Raw genomic sequence first — 6,448 nt, 5'->3', positions numbered from 1 at the left:
GTCCTAGCATCCCCTCCTGAGCTCTGTTCTGCCAGGGTTTGGCTGCCAGTTCCAGAGATGATTACCACTAGCTCTCAGTGATTTGGGAGGTAGGGACTGTGATTCTCCCTGTCTACAAAAGGCTGAAGCTGCTCTTCATTGCTGAGTAAGAGCAGAGCCCAGTCTTGAATCTGTAGGTGTCATACTCCTAACTGGTAAGTTATAGCACCTTACTCATTCTTACGCCCCTTGCACCTAGCATGGTGACTGGCAGAGAAGGCACTCAACAATATCTGGGGAGTCATGGATCTGGGAAGGTTGGTTATAAGAGGTCATGGGGAAGCTCAAGACTTCGTCCTGGTGTAGCATGATTCCCAGGGCTAGGGTGGGAGGGCCTGTCCATGGACCTGTGGAAGACCATAGGGGCTTTGCAGAGATCAAAGGGACACCGTGTGGACCACATGGTGTGTTCACCTTCCTGGTGCTTTTTGGCCCACTGGTTGGGACCTGGTAAGCAGGTGGAGGGACAGATGAACTCCCTGAAGGCTCTAGGGCAAGTGTTACAGGGCCTGGCGCCAATTAGGAGTAGGATTGCCTGAGCCCATGCCCTGGCCAGCAGAGATGGTGTGCTCAATCGTCAGTCACCCAGCACCAGCCTAAGCCATGCAGAAGTCATCTCAAGCCAGGGCGGGGGGTGGTGTGTGGGGGGGCAGTCACTCACTTTTTCCTAGATCTGATCACAGTGGGCATTTTATTTCCAATTCAGACCTTGGGCCCAGAAGTAGATGGAAGGGGTGACAGGGAGTGGAAGCTATGCCTTGACTTATTTGGCCTAAGTCTTTTTTTTTTGCTGTACGCGGGCCTCTCACTGTTGTGGCCACTCCCGTTGCGGAGCACAGGCTCCGGACGCGCAGGCTCAGCGCCCATGGCTCACGGGCCCAGCCACTCCGCTGGCCCGGAGTGACAGGGATGAAAGGGATGCCTTACGGGATGAACTGGCAGCTGGACAGTGCTTCTGTGGGGTGGGAAGAGAAGTGAATCTGAAAAACAAAAGAAATTTAAACATCTCTAACTTGCTCCTCTTTAAGACTTTGGATGCCTTAAAATCATCTATAGTCTTGCAATTTTCTAGGTATGTCTGCTAAGAAAATAATTGGGCAAATGCCCAAAGAGGGTGTGTGTAGCAATGTGTATCAGAGCTTTATTTATAATAGAAAAAAAAAAATCCCGGGGAAACCTAAATGACCATCAGCAGGGAATGGTTATATAAAGTTCTGCTTACACGTATAATGGAATTATATGCATCCTTTCAAAATGCCAAAGTCTGAGACACACTGTTAACAGAAAAAAAGTTAGTGTTTTTTTTTTTTTTGGTTTATTTTTGACTGCGCTGGGTCTTCGTTGCTGCTTGAGGGCTTCTCGTTGCAGTGGCTTCTCTTGTTGTGGACCACGGGCTCTAGGCGCACGGGCTTCAGTAGTTGCAGCATGTGGGCTCAGTAGTTGCGGCGCATGGGCTTAGTTGCTCCGCGGCATGTGGGATCTTCCTGGACCAGGGCTCAAACCCGCGTGCCCTTGCATTGGCAGGCAGACTTTTAACCCCTGTGCCACCAGGGAAGTCCCAGAAAAAAAGGTTTATAAAATCATACCTTTGTTTTAAAAAGGAAATTGCAAGAATAGAAAAAGACTGGAATAGACAAAATGTCAATGTATAGTGGTGTTCTCTGGCTAGTAGAATTAAGACTGATTTTTATCTTCAAGAAAAAAGACTTTTAAGCCGGAGCATAATGTGGTCTCAGATATGTTTTTGAAGAGTACCATGGTTGCTACAAAGAACGTGTTATAGAGGGGCAGGAGAAGCAGAGAGGGAGAGGCTGTTTCACTAATCAGATAAGAAATGATGGTGTTTGCACTCTTAGGTCTAATTAGGAAGTAGGAACAATAGAATTCAATATTTATTAAACACATACAGTGTTTCAGACCCTGCTCTAGGCATTGAAGATACAGCATTGAATAAAGCAGATAAAATCCTGGTCCTGTTCATTAAAGCAGGATGGTGAACAGTGCAGTGCTGGAGCTGGTTCATACTGGCCCACGAGGGCTCACTGTCAAATTTTCAGGAATTTTTTTTTTTTTTTTGGCCGTGCCACACAGCTTGTGGGATTTTAGTTCCCCGACCAGGGATTGAACCCAGGCCCTCTGCAGTGAGAGCTCGGAGTTCTAATCACTGGACCACCAGGGGATTCCCAAAATTTGCAGGAATTTTGACAACTGATTGTTGAAAACTCAGCCATTATTTAAAAATTAAATTATGTAAATTTAAAATGAAATTCATTTTATTAAAATCAAATATAATAAATACTCAAAACTCATCACTTCCTAATTATTTTACTGCATTTTACTATTACCTGTGCTCGTGGGCTTATTTATATGTGTCCTATCTGCAAGGTGGAAATACCACATAGTAAGTAGTATGTTACTGTGCCTTTCTTCTCAACTCCATGAGACGATGCAGCTTGAAGATGCTTGTTGGTAGCTTGAAGATGGCCGTGATAGGAGCATTTACACCACAGAAACTAATAAATGCTACAAATCAGGGCTTTTTCCCTTCTGGAAAGCTGGCTGTTAAACATGCACAAGACACCCCTTGAGAGGGTAAAGAGCACACCCCAGGGAGTCAGGCAGTCAGATCTTAATCATGGCTCTACCACTTGCTAATAGTGGGCTTTGGCTAAGACACCAAAAGTCGGTTTCCCCATGTGTAACATGGGACTAATAATACAGTATATATTTTATTAAATCATACCAATAATATGATTTAATAAAATAATCCATGTTAAGTGTTTAGCACAATGCCAGGCACGTACATGTGCCCAACAGATATGAGCAAATTATTATTATAATTAGTTATTCATAGGGAAGCAAGAATAGACTATGCAGGAAGGTCCATTAGAAACAGAGCAAGAGAAAATCCTGGAGGAGTTGTTTGGGAGCAGCAAGCACTTTTTGGTACCTGGAGCTGTATCCCAATTCTTCTAAGCCCAGGGCAAGGGAGAATCCAGTCTCTGCTCCCTGGAGTACACAGCCACAGGCAGCAGGCCCAGCACAGGCAGCACTCAGTGGACCCAGGAGAAGTAAGTGAGGTCAGAGAACTCAGATGACAGCAGGGCAGGCTGTACACATCCATTCCAAGGGACAGTGCGTCAGTGTCCGGCTTAAATGTGATCCCTGGCAATGCAGGGGAAAGCTCTGTCCATGAAGATGTTTGCAGGCCCATATTCAGACTGCCTTAGGGGGAAGCCAGAAAGCTGCTTGTTATGAGGATTGGGAAGGCTACATGGAAAAGGGGACGGTTGTATATTTCTGGGCTTGAATTCCCCAAGAAATCAAGCAAGAGACTGAGATCCCCACACCCGCTCTGGGCAGCAGAGATTTGCAGAGGGAGAGGATGTGGCACCAAGGCCCCACAGCCAGGCTGAGAAGAGCGAAGGAGGAAGGCTGTAGGGAGCCAGTTTCTGGGAGGAAAAACTCCGGGGCTGTGGCCTCTGGTCGAAGGGTGGGAGCGCACTGATCCCTTCGGCCTCCAGGGGGCGCTCAGGCCCAAGTATGGGCAAGCGCTTTGTCCTGAGCCGAAGCCAGAGCGCTGGGAAGGACTCAGGACAAGCAGAAACAGCCGTCTCAAGTGAGGAGAAGAGAAGCAAGGCCAGCCCTATCTTGGGCCCCCTGAGAACAGTTGCCTTGTGCTCTGTTACCAGCACCAGGATGGCCAACATATCCACAGCCTGGGTTCTCAAATGGCCTCTCAGGCCCTGCTCAGAATATGAGCTTCGACCTGAGCTGCCTGCCATGTAGAAGACTCTGTGCTAGTCTAGTCCCTGAGAGGCTGGGGGGATGGGAGTGGGCGGGAGGAAGGAGGAAGGCTTCCAATTATGGCATCTAAGCCACCTTAGGGTAGACAAGCAAATTAGGAAACAACACGGGAAAAGTGCCACAAATCACTCTTCTGCGACAGGTAGATAGGGGTGCCATGAAGGGGACCAGAGCTGTGTGGGAAAGAAGAGGCTGAGCTGAAAAACCGCCATCCAGTATATGTGCTGTCTCCCCTCAAAGAGCCCGGCTAGGGCACAGGAAGCCTGCTGCCTGGACCAGCAGGCCCGTGCGGGGCCCTGCCAGTACAACTATCGAAGACCCTCACTGTGGGTTTTCTGAGGGGTGTCCGGGACTCGGTGTGAATGCTTCCATCTCCCCAGGCAGGCTCAGTGAAATCTGCAGGACACGCAGACACAGTTCTGGAGCTAGAGACAGCTGTTGAGGGGTTTGCTGATGAAAGGTTCACGGGGTGCTCAAGGAGGGAGAATCCCAGGAAGGTTATATAAGGTTTGAGAGGCTGAAGAACAGGAGAGGGGGAGTCTGGGAGTAGCGGCCCCCAGTGCCCAGTGCCCAGCAGCTGGGGGGAAGCAGGTGCAGTCAGAGACGCCCAGCAGTGGGAGAAGGTGGGTGTCAGGTATGTGTTGAGGGAGCCGAGGCACTGTCCATACTGCCAAGGGCCCGGGGAGTCCAGCTTTGTTCACTAACCTAAGGGGAGGAATGCTGTTAACATGGCTGTCTCCACTGCAAGTCAGGAGAGGATGCTGAGGCTTTTGGCAGAGGCGTGATGACACGCTGTTCCAGAGGTCCCAGAAATCTCTGTCTTCCTGTTAGGAGGAATCTTCGCAGAGTAGATAAGGGAAGTGAGAACTTTGCTAAGGTTATATATGTCAAGGGCATCTGAGAGGGATCAGGGCTCCTTCAGGCTGGACTGGGGAACAGGGATCCTGGAACCTCAGCCTGGCCCAGAGCTGACTCTGCCCATATTTGTCTCCTGTAACTACATCTCAGATAGAAATGGGGCAGACTTTGGGAGTAGCCCCAGTGAGTGCCGAAGATAGCAGGTACCAGAGATAGCAGGGCTAAGAGGAGGAGAGGGATGTAGGGCAAGGACACTGGAGAGAGAAACAAGACCATAAGATGGTCAGTGCCAAGGAGACCTGGGACCCTTAGATCACGACATGCCTCCAAAGTAACACACCCCCAATCCCGATATTCTCCTTACCCCAGAAGCAGGAAAATTGTTAGCAATTTGGCTGCAACATTAGTAACACTATGCAGTACTTGAAATTAATTTTTTTCATTCAACAAATATTTATTGAGCATCTATTACAGGCATACTTGTTTATTGCACTTTATTGCACTTCACAGATGTGGCATTGTTTTTACAAATTGAATGTTTGTGGCAACCCTGTGTTGAGCAAGTCTGTTGGCACCTTTTTTCCAACAGCAGCATTTGCTCAGTTCATGTCACTGTGTCACATTCTGGTAATTCTTGAAATATTTCAAACTTTTTCATTATTATTATATTTGTTATGGTGATCTGTGATGTTACTGTTGTAAAAAGATTACAACTCCCTGAAGGAGCTGCACCTTCTCTCCACGTTGTGGACCCCAGATCTGGATCTCTCCCCGGAGCTCCAGACATCTCTTTCTGATTTCCAGGCTGACATCTTCAACTTAGACGTTCTGTAGGCACCTCAGATTCAGCATCCCCCAAACGGAGCTCAGTATTTTTAAATTAAGGTATGTACATTTTTTTTAGACCTAATGCTATTACATACTTAATAAATTACAGTATAGTGTAAACATAACTTTTTAAAATTTTTTATTTTTTTAAAATTTATTTTATTTTTGGCTGAGTTGGGTCTTTTTTGCTGCACGCGGCCTTTCTCTTGTTGTGGCGAGTGGGGGCTACTCTTCGTTGTGGTGGGCATGCTTCTCATTGCGGTGGCTTCTCTTGTTGCAGAGCACGGGCTCTAGGCATGTGGGCTTCAGTAGTTGTGGCACGAGGGCTCAGTAGTTGTAGCTCGCAGGCTCTGGAGCGCAAGCTCAGTAGTTGTGGCTTGCAGGCTCTAGAGTGCAGGCTCAGTAGGTGTGGCGCACGGGCTTAGTTGCTCCACGGCATGTGGGATCTTCCCAGAGCAGAGATTGAACCTGTGTCTCCTGCATTGGCAGGCAGATCCTTAACCACTGCGCCACCAGGGAAGTCCCATGTAAACATAACTTTTATATGCACTGGGAAACCAAAAAATTTGTTTGACTCACTTTATTGCAATATTCACTTTATTGCAAGGGTCTGGAACAAACCTGAGATATCTCTGAGGTATGCCTGTACATGCCAGGTACTAGATGGAGAAAATGTAATGGTACAGGGACTGCCCTGGTGGTCCAGTGGTTAAGACTCTGCCCTTCCGATGCAAGTGGCACAGGTTCGATCCCTGGTTGGAGAACTAAGATCCCACATGCTGCGTGGTGTGGCAAAATTTTTTTTAAAAAATGTAATGGTACATAAAACTACGGAGAAAGTCTAATTACTAGTAGGTCTCTCTGGAAGAGAGACACCTCTTCCTGCACCATTACTGTCAGCCCTTCCCTCCCAGGT

The sequence above is a fragment of the Delphinus delphis genome, chromosome 8 (genome assembly GCF_949987515.2).
Source record: "Delphinus delphis chromosome 8, mDelDel1.2, whole genome shotgun sequence".
Classification (NCBI taxonomy): domain Eukaryota; kingdom Metazoa; phylum Chordata; class Mammalia; order Artiodactyla; family Delphinidae; genus Delphinus; species Delphinus delphis.
This window is presented reverse-complemented; position numbering follows the sequence as displayed.